This window comes from Phyllobates terribilis, unplaced genomic scaffold (genome assembly GCF_046119375.1).
Source record: "Phyllobates terribilis strain yellow unplaced genomic scaffold, ASM4611937v1 Scaffold_11__3_contigs__length_659146591, whole genome shotgun sequence".
Lineage (NCBI taxonomy): Eukaryota > Metazoa > Chordata > Amphibia > Anura > Dendrobatidae > Phyllobates > Phyllobates terribilis.
This window is the reverse complement of record NW_027362771.1, coordinates 111,993,068-112,008,906: the sequence shown is the minus strand read 5'-3', so window position 1 is coordinate 112,008,906 and position 15,839 is coordinate 111,993,068. Positions and strand designations below refer to the sequence as shown.

Sequence of the window (15,839 nt, the reverse complement as noted above, 5' to 3'; positions counted from 1 at the left end):
CTTGGATGAGGTAATTATTTTCACATTGCAGCAAGACCTATAGCTGGATATATTGCAATATGCATGCTGTATTGAAGGAAAATAAGCCTGGCACACATCAACTAGGAACTACAACACTCCAACAGCACATGACATCACCTGCTTATGTGGAGAAAGCAAACTGACCAGCAAGATCAGGGGTGGGCAATTAATTTTGCCAGGGGGCCGCATGAGAAATTGGGATGGTTTTAGAGGGCCGGACTAATATAATTAACTCCGTTCTACCCAATACTGTATATATACATATGCTATCTTTTCATAAACAAACAGTATGTTAAACAATGCAAAGATTTAAAATACAATGAAAATACGGAGGACCTAATTACATCATTATTTAATGATAAGATGTTGAACTGCAACCAGCTTGTGATTGTTCACTTTAGAAAATTGTTAACTTTAACAGTGTTTGGAAAAAACTTGCTATTTTAGGTCAAGATATCATGTTAGTTTTTTAACGAACGGCATCCCTTTAACTTCGTAAAGAACAGAAAATTAAACATTTCAATAACATGAAAATGTTCAATGAGAGTAATCTAGCCTGTTTTGGGCCTGAACAAGTTCATTGAAGTTAGGTTCAATATCTGAGGTGGATATGCGAAGAACAGCACACAAGTGATCATCACTGAGAGAGGATCTGTATCTGGATTTGTTGAACTTCATCAGTGAGAATGTTTGTTCACATACGTAGGTAGATCCAAAGAGAACCAACATCCTCTGAGCATGCCTCCTTATGTTTGGAAAGTTTTCCTCTTTGAGAGAAGAATAAAACTCCAGCAGTGATACTGATTTAAAAAGCTCTGCCAGTAGATTGTCAGACTGCAGATCAATGAGTTCTAACTGGACATCACTGGGTGCATTATCCACACAGCATGCAAAGGGAGAGGAAATCGTGTGCATTTCACTCTCAACTTCTTTGAAGTCTTCAAATCTTCTGGAAAATTCATCATATAAAGCCGCTAACATGGATGAATACTTGTCGAGGTGATCAGCTGATGGTGTGACTTCTTTCAGTGTTGGCACGTGAGTGAGAATTTTGTCCTTCAATTGGCTAGAAAGAAACTTCAACTTTCTCATGAAAGCTGTCACCAAGCTGAACATTTCATGTGCAAAGAGGCCTTTGCCTTGGAGCTTGCTATTTAGCTCATTCATTAGTGTAGTCACATCAATGGCAAAGGCCAGATCTGCCATCCAGTGCTTATCTGAGAACTCTGGGATGTCTTTGCCTTTCATCTTACAAAAATCCTGAATCTCAGCTCTCAGGTCCCATACTCTTTTAAGCACCTTTCCAAGGCTGAGCCATCTCACAGCGGTGTGGTAGCCTATGTCACTATGTTCACTTTCTTGCTCCTCCAACAGTGCAACAAACTGTCTGTGATTCAGCCCTCTTGCCCTGATAAAATAAACTGTCTTAGTTACAACATCAACAACATGGCTGATTTTTAGCACCGACTTGCACAGCACTTCTTGATGAATAATGCAATGCAAAAATATCAATTTCTGTTCTGGGTTTATTTCATTCACTTTATCTTGCATCCGCTTCAAAAGTCCAACGTTTTTCCCTGTCATATTTGGACAGCCATCGGTTATAACACTTACTAATTTGTTCCATTTTAGGCCCAGTTTGTCCATGGATGCATTTACTTCGGTGAACAAATCACTCCCTGTTGTGGTACCTTTCATTGATCGCAAAGCTAACAGCTCTTCGGTCATCTCAAATTTTTTTGTTATTCCGCGTACAAAGATAAGTAACTGGGCGGTATCACGGATATCACAGCTCTCGTCCAGAGCCATGCAAAAAAAAATAAAATCATCAACTTTGTTTTTCAGCTGAAACTCCAAATTCCCCGCAATGTCTTCTACCCGTCTTGTTACGGTTCGTCTGGAGAGGGGCACATTTGAAAATGCTTCTTTTTTCTCAGGACAAATTATCGCTGCAGAGTCCACCAAACATTCTTTGACGAACTCCCCTTCACAGAATGGCTTACTGTTTCTTGCAATTTTGTGGGATATTACAAAGCTTGTCCTGACGGCTGCATCCCTGGATGTGTGGAGCTTTGTAAAAAATCCTTTCTGCCTTTGCAGTTTTGATAGCAAATCTTCAGATGCCCGTGCCTGCTCTGCCTCTGTCAAGTTCTTGTATTTCTCTGCATGTTTAGTCTCATAATGGCGACTTAAATTGTAATCCTTAAACACAGCTATCTGCTCTCCACAAACTAAGCATACAGCTTTACCTTTGGCTTCAGTAAATAAATATTTAGAAGTCCATTCCTTTTTAAAAACTCTGCATTCTGCATCAATCTTCCTTTTTTTAATGTTAGCTGACATATTTAAGGGCTAACTGTGACCCGCAGATGTCAGGGTCTACTCTGGTGCAAGGATGATAAAGCTCACTGCGTCTGCTGGGACTCCTGTGGTTCCTGATGTATCATGAGAACAGGAGTGGTACACACATACCACGTGCTTCCTCCCCTGTCCCCTGCAGCAGCCACTCTGTTCTTCTGACACTCGGGCAGAGAATCGGGACTCCCATTGGAAGAATTGTCTGCCCGAGTGTCAGAAGAACAGAGTGGCTGCTGCAGGGGACAGGGGAGGAAGCACGTGTACTCATCATTCCTCAGGAACCGGAGGAGTCCCGGCAGACGCGGTGAGCTGTGTCCCGCGGCCAGTCACATACAGAAACATTCCCCCCTTCCTTTTCATAACCAGTGTAACACAGCCCAACTCACATGCTCCAGAGACCATACAGTACGCCTGCCCTGCAGGCTCTGGAGCAGCACCAAGGCCCCCACCACAGCCCCCCTATCCCCGCACTGACTTACATAGCCGCTGCTCTGTCAGCGGTGCGCGGGATGAGTCACCGCCTCAGTCCATCCAGGGATCCCAGCTTCAGAGGTTGCGAGCTGCCCCCGCCCCCTAGACCCGCCCCCTAGCGTCAGAGAGGACGCGCCCGGCGTGTCTATCAAGCGCCCGGCGTGTCTCTAAGTCACGGCAGAAGGAAGGAACCGGAGGAGTCCCGGCAGACAAGGTGAGATCATGCATCCTTGGTGATCTGCCGGAGCGCCTCCGCGGGCCGGTCACTGACAGCCGGCGGGCCGGATGCGGCCCGCGGGCCGCCCCTTGCCCGGGTCTGAGCAAGATGAAGGTTGAAGCGGTCCTCCTTCTTCTTATAATTGTCTTTCTGGTAGTGCACACCTGCAAGTTGTGCCTTGCATTGTCTTCAGACCATCATCATCATCCTCTACTGTTTTCTGTACACTTCCTCTTCTCCCTTCATTGTGTGATCACTCAGCTCTAAAATGGCTACCACGAACAGGCTTGGAGCAAGCTACTCCATTTCCCAGAGCCCTGGGGTTGCCCTGGCCTTTACCCTTTAATCCCTATACAGGGACATACACAGGGGCCCCCGGGCAAGGTCCACAGAGTCAGCTTCTGTTCAGTGGCGCAAGCTGGAAAAAAGGAGAGTCAGGTAGCCGGGTCAAAACCAAGAGGGCAGCAAAGGTACAAAATCATCAGGCAGGAGAAACGTTAATAACAAGCCGAGGTCAAAACAGGAAAACACAAATACCAAACAGGAGCAGAAGACACAGCCCAAATAGGGAAGCATGAAGCTGTATCTGGCAGCTTTCAGCAGCAAGCTGGAAGCTTAAGTAGGGTGTGGTGCTTACAATTGGCAGGAGCAGGGAGCTGATAACTTCAGCTGGACAGTAGACACACCCATACTGCCACACTGTACAGCACTGCAGGTCCCAGCCACTCTAACCTTAGTGGCTGGACAGAGCCTGCACTGTCCATAACTTCTGGTTCTGATATACTGTATCTTTTATCACAAGCGCCACTCTCAGAGTGAATATGGTGGCCCCTGGCGACAGAATCAGAAGTCGGAGGAGCAGGCTCTGGTGGAGATGTGATAATGTCCTTGACTGTCCCATCCTATTTTTCCACCATGCAGCTTCTGCCACTGACACACGTCTCCTGTCTGCACAATGTGTTTTATAATGCTATACTGTTCTGCTGCTGTGGGGGCTGCCATTGATGGCTCTACACTGCCAAACATCTTCTTGCTAACCTGTCATTTTTTTCTACCTTGTGGCTTCTGCCGCTGCCACTGTCACTGCACAGTCACACCAGCTATACATCTGGTCCTACACTACCCGACATGTCCTTGGATGATTCATAATTTTTTTTCTACCATGCAGCTTCTTCCACTAGACACCCATACACATCTGCTCTTGTTCAGTTTTTTTAAGGCTATACTGTACTGAGCTGGGAACGGTACTCTCTTCAGCGTACACAAACTTGAAACAGCTCCTAAAATAGCGCTTTTAACTGCTTTTAACTATGAGAACAGTTAGCGTGTTCCTGTTCTCTAACAGAGGGATACATTTTGGACAACCTGACAAAAATCCAATTGTTTAATCATTTTGAGAATAGCAAACCTGTTGTGGATCCCAAAAAAGGGATATTTTTTCACTTCTAGTTGAGAAGTCGTTATATCTTCACTTTCAAAACAGTACACCTGCTCCTTAAATAAAGGAATACGTTTTGGTTGGCTTGCGCAAAACCTATTGCTTCTTCATTTGCCAATTAAAAAAGCTCTTCATACTCCCCACACAAGGATAATTTTGGCACTACATCTTTCGCCATGTCAAAAAGCCACGGCTTCTTCCATTTGCACTCACTGTGTATAAATACCAGAAAGCCAGGCATCTGCCCTCAAAGACCAAAAAAATACAATTTTTGGTCCACTTTTACAATTTAAGAAGCCTAAAAGGTCTAATACTGCATTAAATAGCCTGTAATTTACCACCGGTTCCCATTTGTTTTCCTCTAGCCAGAGGTCACTGTGTTTGCATTATAGAGCTCAAATGGGTTCAATACACACCTTGGAGACCTCTGAGTGTTATACATGTCTTTTCTGGGCAATTAGACGTTTTGCAGAATTGAGATACACAGTATATTTTTTCACCGCAAATCAAATTTTTCTGAAAAATTTAGCAAAGCTAAATTTGAATTTCTTTGCTACTCTCTAGCTATTATATTAAAGTGCTGCGTGATCCCACAGTCATCTATGCATAATATTTGGCAAATGCTATATGTTTTGCACAATGAAAAAATAATTTTATTTAAGTGTCATCGCCACCTAGTGCCAAAGGGATCTAATTACAGTTACTTTACTTGCTTGTATACTATTGAAAAATCAGAAGGCAAAAATGTTCATAAATAGATGTTCACGTACAATAGTAATAAGCTCAGTCATTTATTTGACGATATTGCATTCATCAACAGCGTTAAACATTTTGAAAAAAGTTGGCCAGCATTTCTGACCCTGCAAAGCTGGTGACTACTCTAGATAGGAAATGTGTATAGCATTAATGAAAAATGTGTGCATTGCGCCCTCAAGTGCTTTGAATGCTAGCCTTTAAGCTAAACTACTCCATGCTCTTTGCATTAAATGGGGTTTCCACTAGATCTTTATTTTAACAGCATTATAGGTTCTCCTCCTGCACTGCTTAGTGTAGTCTTACAGACTTGCATGGCTATCCTGACCTAAAAATGTTCATCTATAAGATGCGGCCATCAACCTTCTCCATTTGTAAAACACTGCATGGGATTAAGCTGTTTTTCAATTGGAGGAGGCTGATGGACAGTTCTGGTCACATGATATTTCCTCTGTTCGGCTGTTGATAACTTGGGCAGGCTTTGAAGAAGGATAAACTAGCAAGTATAGGCGAACCTGTAACACATATATTAGAAAATGACACAAAATCATGACCACAACATATTTTTTAAAATAAAGATAAAATGGACAATCCCTTTAAGCGCTCTACAATCTCTCCCTCTTTCACGGCTATAGTGGGTTTCCGACTGAACACTACATGATATTCAAGAGCAGCGGGGAGGGCTGTAGATAGCAGGAAACTAGGAGCACGCTAGCATTACAAACTGCATGTGGAACACTTGACGGAGCAAGGAAGCCCCAGAAAGCTTCATTTTCTCATTTACACTGTTAAGATATTGTAGTAACCTGTAATATTTCTCATTTATTCCTGTTTTTTGGATGGGTTTACTGTACATTATTTTATTTATTTTATTTAAAAGGGACATCTTGTAATAATAAATATGGGACAAGGTTACCAACTTGACTTTATTTTTTTCTTTATTTTTTCTGGACAGCTTTACAAAGAATCATGAACAGACAAAAAAAATTATCGACACATTGGAAAACCACGATAAATCATTATAAATGACACGTGTCTACAGCCCATAATTGTGATCTGAAGACATCATCTGCATTCACTGTAAACAGTAAAATGATGATAATTACTGAAAAAATAATCTGTATAAGTTTCTTCAGCGACAAAAAAAATCATGGACACCTTATTTTTTTTTTTACAGACAGGGCAAAAAAGTGCAGGTTGCCCTGGAATTTCTGAACAGTTGGTAACTCAATAAATGTGTAATTGGCATCATCATTAGAGATGAGCGTTGTTCTACTCGAACTGTTCGCCAATCTCAAATTCGAGCTGTTTTGGGCGGTGTTCGAGCCGGTCGGCGAACACGAACAATTTGAGAAAAATTCGGCTGTTCGAGGTTATGTTCGATAACTGTTCGTGCACCAAAATCATAACTGGATTTTTTCTCAGTAATGATGAAAATTAATGTTAATACGCAGTTTGAGTGTACAGCGGGGTGGGGGGAGGGGCAGGGGATGGATCTCTGCAGGAACAATGAAGATCTCCATTTTTTTTTCTCTTTCCCGCATTTACAGTGGGGAGGTGCAATCTGTCAGCCTATCAGCAGCGCACACACGGAGCGAAGTGCTTTTTTTCACACAAGCAAGGGCATGTGTGATTGGCAGTGTATGTCACATGTCCTTGCCCTATAAGACCAAGCCATTTTCCCCGTCGCCACCATTTTCTCACTGCTGCAGCTGCGTGTTAGACGGCACCGCTGTTGCTGTGTGCGCTATACCTTGTTAATTTCAAGCCAATTTTCGCACAAATATACAGATAGCTTGGGAGTAGGGAATAGTTGTGATTGCAGTCCTTTTAAGGACTAGGTTACAGCATTTCCTACGACTTTTATCAGGGAGGTCTGTGCTCTTAAATAGATAGGTTGTGGGAGTAAAGACTAATTGTAATTGGAGTCCTTTTCAGGACTAGGTTACATGAGTTCCTATCAGTTTTTGCCAGGCAGGTCTGTGCCAGTGCTGTGCAAGTTTTTTTCACAGCATTTGGCTGAATCTAGCAAAGCTAATCCTTTTTGGCCTATTGCAGAGTGTGTTAGTCAGTGGAGTAGCCTATCTGTGTTGCAAGATATAACACCTGTGTATAGAATACCAATTTTTTTACTGCACCTAGTGAAGTAAAATCTTTTGGGCATAGCATCATTCTATTAGTCCATCTATACTGACCTCCATCAGGTTGCAAACTGAATATAATTTTTTTCTGCATCTAGCTCTGAAAAAATATTTGGGCTTCTAGCGGTGTGTGGGACTTGGTCTATTAGTCCATATATACTGACCTCCATCAGGTTGCAAATTAAAAATAATTTTTTTCTGCATCTAGCTCTGAAAAAATATTTGGGCTTCTAGCGGTGTGTGGGACTTGGTCTATTAGTCCATCTATACTGACCTCCATCAGGTTGCAAATTAAAAATAATTTTTTTCTGCATCTAGCTCTGAAAAATTATTTGGGCTTCTAGCAGTGTGTGGGACTTGGTCTATTAGTCCATCTATACTGACCTACATCAGGTTGCAAATTAAAAATAATTTTTTTCTGCATCTAGCTCTGAAAAAATATTTGGGCTTCTAGCGGTGTGTGGGACTTGGTCTATTAGTCCATCTATACTGACCTACATCAGGTTGCAAATTAAAAATAATTTTTTTCTGCATCTAGCTCTGAAAAAATATTTGGGCTTCTAGCCGTGTGTGGGACTTGGTCTATTAGTCCATCTATACTGACCTCCATCAGGTTGCAAATTAAAAATAATTTTTTTCTGCATCTAGCTCTGAAAAAATATTTGGGCTTCTAGCGGTGTGTGGGACTTGGTCTATTAGTCCATCTATACTGACCTCCATCAGGTTGCAAATTAAAAATAATTTTTTTCTGCATCTAGCTCTGAAAAAATATTTGGGCTTCTAGCGGTGTGTGGGACTTGGTCTATTAGTCCATCTATACTGACCTCCATCAGGTTGCAAATTAAAAATAATTTTTTTCTGCATCTAGCTCTGAAAAAATATTTGGGCTTCTAGCAGTGTGTGGGACTTGGTCTATTAGTCCATCTATACTGACCTACATCAGGTTGCAAATTAAAAATATTTTTTTTCTGCATCTAGCTCTGAAAAAATATTTGGGCTTCTAGCGGTGTGTGGGACTTGGTCTATTAGTCCATCTATACTGACCTCCATCAGGTTGCAAATTAAAAATAATTTTTTTCTGCATCTAGCTCTGAAAAAATATTTGGGCTTCTAGCAGTGTGTGGGACTTGGTCTATTAGTCCATCTATACTGACCTACATCAGGTTGCAAATTAAAAATAATTTTTTTCTGCATCTAGCTCTGAAAAAATATTTGGGCTTCTAGCAGTGTGTGGGACTTGGTCTATTAGTCCATCTATACTGACCTCCATCAGGTTGCAAATTAAAAATAATTTTTTTCTGCATCTAGCTCTGAAAAAATATTTGGGCTTCTAGCAGTGTGTGGGACTTGGTCTATTAGTCCATCTATACTGACCTCCATCAGGTTGCAAATTGAATAAAAAAAATTTCTGCATCTAGCTCTGAAAAAATATTTGGGCTTCTAGCGGTGTGTGGGACTTGGTCTATTAGTCCATCTATACTGACCTCCATCAGGTTGCAAATTAAAAATAATTTTTTTCTGCATCTAGCTCTGAAAAAATATTTGGGCTTCTAGCAGTGTGTGGGACTTGGTCTATTAGTCCATCTATACTGACCTCCATCAGGTTGCAAATTAAAAATAATTTTTTTCTGCATCTAGCTCTGAAAAAATATTTGGGCTTCTAGCGGTGTGTGGGACTTGGTCTATTAGTCCATCTATACTGACCTCCATCAGGTTGCAAATTAAAAATAATTTTTTTCTGCATCTAGCTCTGAAAAAATATTTGGGCTTCTAGCAGTGTGTGGGACTTGGTCTATTAGTCCATCTATACTGACCTACATCAGGTTGCAAATTAAAAATAATTTTTTTCTGCATCTAGCTCTGAAAAAATATTTGGGCTTCTAGCAGTGTGTGGGACTTGGTCTATTAGTCCATCTATACTGACCTACATCAGGTTGCAAATTAAAAATAATTTTTTTCTGCATCTAGCTCTGAAAAAATATTTGGGCTTCTAGCAGTGTGTGGGACTTGGTCTATTAGTCCATCTATACTGACCTCCATCAGGTTGCAAATTAAAAATAATTTTTTTCTGCATCTAGCTCTGAAAAAATATTTGGGCTTCTAGCAGTGTGTGGGACTTGGTCTATTAGTCCATCTATACTGACCTCCATCAGGTTGCAAATTGAATAAAAAAATTTTCTGCATCTAGCTCTGAAAAAATATTTGGGCTTCTAGCGGTGTGTGGGACTTGGTCTATTAGTCCATCTATACTGACCTCCATCAGGTTGCAAATTAAAAATAATTTTTTTCTGCATCTAGCTCTGAAAAAATATTTGGGCTTCTAGCAGTGTGTGGGACTTGGTCTATTAGTCCATCTATACTGACCTCCATCAGGTTGCAAATTGAATAAAAAAATTTTCTGCATCTAGCTCTGAAAAAATATTTGGGCTTCTAGCGGTGTGTGGGACTTGGTCTATTAGTCCATCTATACTGACCTCCATCAGGTTGCAAATTAAAAATAATTTTTTTCTGCATCTAACCCAGCCAATAGTTTTGGCCTAATACCACAGTTTGGCCACTCAGCTCTGCTCGGTTACCATCCATTGTTTTTTTGTGCAAACAACTCCAGAGTTGTGAATTAGTTAACCACCAAAATTAGTGGAAAAAGGCCTGCTGCTGGTGGAAAGGGGAATAGGCGTGTTGGGAAGGGGAAAAAAGGTTGTGTCCGTGGGGTAGGTGCAGAAGAAAGACCATCTTCCAGCCAAACTAAAATGTCTACTTCTTTTAGCGGACAATGTGATAAGATCCCTTTCTTACGGCCACGCCAATCGCTACAAATTCCAGATGAGGCACAAAAACAGCAGGTGCTTCAACGGATATCAAGTGCTCCTTTAAGTGGGCTCTCCTCCACATCAACTTCAACATCACAAATACTCCAGTCCTCAAAGGTGTCACCCAAATCGCACTTGCTTCCTCACAGCTCCCAAATCTCCAGCTGCCCGTCTGAGTGTGAGGTAGAACAGATGGTTGAGTCTGCAGAGCTGTTTACTCATACTATAGCCTGGGAATCAGAGGTCGACTCCAGCGCTTCTGTGAATCCAGACGAGGAAATGATCTGCACTGATGCCCAGAATCTTTATGAGTCGGATCCAGGACCAGACGCAGAAGGTTCTGACCATAATGTAGACCCTCATTCCCAAACTGTAACTCCTGTTGGTGGAGACAATGAGGAAGACGATGATAAGACTCAAATACCTGATTGGAGCGACAACTTTAGTTTTTTGTCAGGGCAGGAACAGGTTGGCTCTGAGGACGACGGGTGTGATAACGCACAGGGTGATGATGATGAGGTCGGAGATCCCACTTACTGTCAACCCACAGTCAGCCAAGAGATGAGGTCAGCAGAGGAGGTGGAGGAAGATGCTAGTGACGACGAGGTCAGGTTGCGCCTTCCTGGACAGAGACGTAGTACTGGAAGCACGTCAACAACTGCATCCTCAAACACAACTCTGCCTCTCACCACAAGTCGTGGTGGCTCTTCAGGTCGCATGGGTGCTAAGCCTTGCATAGCCTGGGCATTTTTTCAGATCGATAAAGATGACCCAACTCGTGTTATCTGTAACATTTGTCAGCAAAAGCTAAGTAGAGGCCAAAAAATACATAGTTTGAGTACTTCATGCATGAACCGGCACATGGACATGAAGCATAAGTTGCAGTGGGAAGCTCAGTGTGCTACAATGCGGCCTAGCCGGACGGGCCAATCACCGTCTGCCATATCTTGTGCATCCGCGGCCTCTTCATCCTCTGTGACTGGGGGGACAGCAGTCACACCTGTTTTGGGGCGCAGACCTGCCACCTCTTTACCCGCAACAGCCAGCGTGATTGGCAGGTCATCATTTTCTTTGGAGGTGGTAACACCAGCTGGTGTTGAGCGCTGTCCGACATCGATAGCACCACCTTTGGATCAAGGCAACCTAACATGTCCGCCTGCATCTTCCTCACAGACCGGCAGTTTGCCGGGGACACCCTTATCAACCCCGTCTAAGCACAATAGCCAGCCCTCGGTCCCTCAGATGTGGACAAGTAAAAGACCATTTCCTCCTAGCCATGAGAAAGCTAAGAGGTTGAATTTCACCATCTGCAAGCTCTTGGCTACAGAAATGCTGCCTTTCCGCCTGGTGGACACAGAGGATTTTCGAGACCTTATGTCCGTCGCAGTGCCCCAGTACCAGATGCCCAGTCGGCACTACTTCTCAAAGAAAGGTGTGCCTGCGCTCCACCAGCATGTCGCACACAACATCACCGCTTCTTTGAGAAACTCTGTGTGTGACAGGGTGCATTTCACCACAGACACTTGGACGAGTAGGCATGGACAGGGGCGTTACATGTCGCTGACTGGGCACTGGGTAACTATGGTGACAGCAGGACAAGGGGCTGCTGTCCAAGTCTTGCCGTCCCCACGAGTTGTGCGTCAATCCTCTTTATGTCAAAGTTCCTCCACTGCTTCTGCCTCCTCAACCTCCTCTCGGTCTTCCACCTGCACCCAAAGCCTGTCTGGTCATGCCACAAGCTTTCTAACTGCGCAGAAGGGATCCTGCACACCTCCTTACTATGCTGGCAGTAGGGCTCAACGTCATCAGGCGGTTTTTACATTGAAATGTCTGGGAAATGTTAGTCACACAGCTGAGGAGTTGTGGTCAGCTCTGGAGAACCAATTTCATGAATGGTTGTCTCCACTGGACCTGAAACCAGGGAAGGCCGTGTGCGACAATGCTGCAAACCTGGGTGCGGCCCTTCGCCGGGGCAATGTCACACACGTGCCTTGTATGGCTCACGTGTTGAACCTGGTTGTCCAGCAATTTTTAGCCCACTATCCCAGACTAGATGGCCTTCTGCAGAGGGCACGGTCGCTGTGTGCTCACTTCCGCCGTTCGCATCCCGCAGCTCAGCGACTTACATCTCTACAGAAGTCGTTGGGCCTGCCACTTCACCGGCTAAAATGCGATGTGCCTACCCGGTGGAATTCAACTCTGCACATGTTGCAGCGACTGTGGCAGCACCGACAAGCCCTGGTGCAATACGTTCTGACGTATAGCCTGGGCCAACGAGATTCAGAGGTGGGGCAAATCACGCTGGAGGAGTGGTCTCAGATCAGGGACCTATGCACCCTTCTGCACAGTTTTGAAATGGCGACGAAGATGTTTAGTGCTGACGATGCCATTATCAGCATGACTATTCCGGTGATTTACATGCTGGAGCACATGTTAAACAGAATTCGGAGTCAGGTGGTGGCACAAGAGGAGGTGGAGGAAGTAGAGGAGGAGGAGTTGTATGCGGAAGGGCTAACATCTGCAAGGTCCAGACGGTCGGCAGCACCAAGGCGGCAGGCATGTGAGGGTGGGGGAGATGGTTTTACCAGGGCGCATGGTAGCAGCCAAACTAGTGAGGAAGGTGCAGGAGCCCAGGAAGAAGTGGAGGACGAACTGATGGAAGACTCATCAGATGAGGGAGACCTTGATCACATTTCTGTTGTGCGAGGTTGGGGGGAGAGGACAGAGGAAGGAAGCATGATTGTTACCTCGCCACCAACACAACAGGGACTTGGTGCTCCTGGATGCGCAACACACATGAGTGCCTTCTTGCTGCACTACCTGCAACATGACCCTCGAATTGTGAGAATTAGAAATAATCCTGACTACTGGGTTGCCACACTGTTAGATCCCCGGTACAAAAGTAAATTTGCAGAAATTATTCCTGCCATAGAAAGGGATGCACGCATGCAGGAGTATCAGCAGAGACTGTTGCAGAATCTTACATGTGCTTTTCCACAAAATACCAGTGGTGCACGTAGTGAATCTCACAGTTCCAACTTGCCAACCGTGGGACCGTCAAGTGTTCAGCACTCAAACCGTAACAGAACCACAATATCTGCTGGTAACATCAATTTTGCGGAATCATTTCACCACTTTTTTAGCCCATCCTTTGCAAGGCCACAGGAGACAAGAAGTCTGACACATAGTCAACGCCTAGAGACGATGGTACAGGAGTATCTCCAAGTAAACATTGAAGCCACGACTGTGTCACTGGACCCTTGCTCTTTTTGGGCTTCCAATCTGGATAAATGGCCGGAGCTAGCCACTTACGCCTTGGAGATCTTGTCATGCCCCGCAGCCAGCGTTCTGTCTGAACGTGTGTTCAGCGCTGCTGGTGGTGTGCTGACAGATAAGCGCACGCGGCTCTCCACTGATAATGTAGACAGACTCACGTTCATAAAGATGAACAAATCATGGATCCGAAACGACTTTTCTACCCCTGTGTCATCCTGGGGAGAGTAAAAGCTTGATGATTGGTTAAAATCACCCTACCAACCGTTTTAAGCTTTCAAATTACTAATCATGTTTATCTGTATCTTGACTGGAAAATAATTTGGGCTTTGTAGCAGTGTGCAGCACTGATTCTATTAGGCCATCTATAATAAGCTTCACCAGATTTAAAATTAAAAATAATTTTTAGCTGCATCTAGCCCGGAAAATAATTTTGGGGCTCCGAGATGCGCAAGGCACATAAGTGCCTTCTTGCTGCACTACCTGCAGCATGACCCTCATATTGTCAGAATTCGAAGTAATCATGACTACTGGGTTGCCACACTCTTAGATCCCCCAAACTTTTCGATCAACCTTTTCATTTTAATAAAGACCAAAAAAATGGTCATTTTTGAAATTATAAGCATTAGCAGGTTGTTAGAAACTGAAATCAAACAGTTTTCAACTCAAAACTTTATTCTAGGTGATGTTACATTTTCACATAGGACCCCTTGTTCGAAAGGAGCTTCTGAACTCTCTCGTCCATTGAATTTGTCAGGTTTTGGATGGTTTCTGCTTCAATTGTTTTGCATGAGGACAGAATACCCTCCCAGAGCTGTTGCTTAGATGTGAACTGCCTCCCGCCATCATAGACACTCCTTTTAATGATGCTCCAAAGGTTCTGAATGGGGTAGAGGTCAGGGGAGCATGGGGGTCACACCATAAGTTTGTCCCCTTTTATGCCCATATCAGCCAGAGATGCAGATGTTTTATGTGCAGCATGAGATGGTGCATTATCATGCAGAAAAATGATCTTGCTGTGAAATACACGGTTCTTCTTCTTGAACCATGGCAGGAAGTGCTGTTTGAGAAAATCCACATACATTATGGAGTTCATCTTTAGCGCCTTCAGGGATCCTAAAGGGGCCGACAATCTCTCTCCCCATGATTCCAGCCCAAAACATTACTCCACATCCTCCTTGTTGGCGCTGTAGTCGTGTTTGCGTGGGGTGTCCATCAACCAGCCATCCTCCACTCCATCCATCTGGACCATCGAGCGCTGCACGGCACTCATCCGTGAACAAAACAGTTTTGAAATAAGTCTTCATGTAATGTTTGGCCCACTGGAGCCGTTTCTGCTTGCGTGAAGTGGATAGAGGAGGTCGACAGGATGGCGCATGCACAGCTGCAAACCTCTGAAGGACCCTGCATCTTGTTGTTCGGGGGACGTTGGAGGCACAAGCAGCTTCAAAAACTTGTCTGCTGCTATGACAAGGCTTTTTTGCCGCTGCTCTTTCAACCTGACGTAATTGCCTGTAGGAAAGAGTCCTCAATTTGCCCTTATCAGCACGCACACGTGTGTACTGTGAATCAGCTACATACTTCTTGATTGCCAGGACACTTCATCCTGATCATCGCACAATGTTGATTGTAGTCATGCCTTGACCTAAACACTCCACAATTTGTTGCTTCTCAGCAGCCGACACATCCTTTTTCTTTCCCATTTTGGCAGAAAATGTAGGCTGCTTAATAATGTGAGAGAGCCTTCTTAAGTAGTCTTGCCTTTCATTGGACACACCTGTCAAACTAATTAGCACAGGTGTCTGCAATTGCTTACAGTGATATAAAGAGCCCTGACACACATCACCATCAATGAGTTTAACTGACAAACAAACAAATTCTTCCCTTATCACTCCTAAACACTTTTTGTATAATAATTTGGAACGCAGTGTACATGTGCTTTTCCACAAAACACCAGTGGTTCACGTAGTGAATCTTACAGTTCTAACTTGCCAACCGTGGTCTGTATGGAGTTGTTCAATAAAGGGCCCAAAATTAAGATAACATAGATGGGAGAGGTCTCTATGAATAGGAATTCCTAAGTATTTGATACCCTGTGAGGGCCAGGCAAAGGGAAAGTTGGACTGGATGGAATCCTATATGGATTTGGGGAGGGAGACATCGAGGGCCTCAGACTTCGCTGCATTGATTTTAAAATTTTACCATGTAACAAAGTGATCTATTTCAGCCATAACAGCATGGATGGATATATGTGATTGAGTGATATATACTAGGACATCATCAGCAAATAGAGAGCACTTGTACTCGGTGCCTCCCACCTCAATCCACCTAATAATGGGGTTATGGCGAATTGATGA

At 43.8% G+C, this 15,839-nt stretch overlaps 1 pseudogene; it reads right to left on the bottom strand.

Moving 5' to 3' along the window:
- Window positions 1-558: 558 nt before the first annotated feature.
- LOC141167227 (general transcription factor II-I repeat domain-containing protein 2B pseudogene) lies at window positions 559-2,364 on the bottom strand (annotated as a pseudogene).
- Between the last annotated feature and the right edge of the window lie 13,475 nt (window positions 2,365-15,839).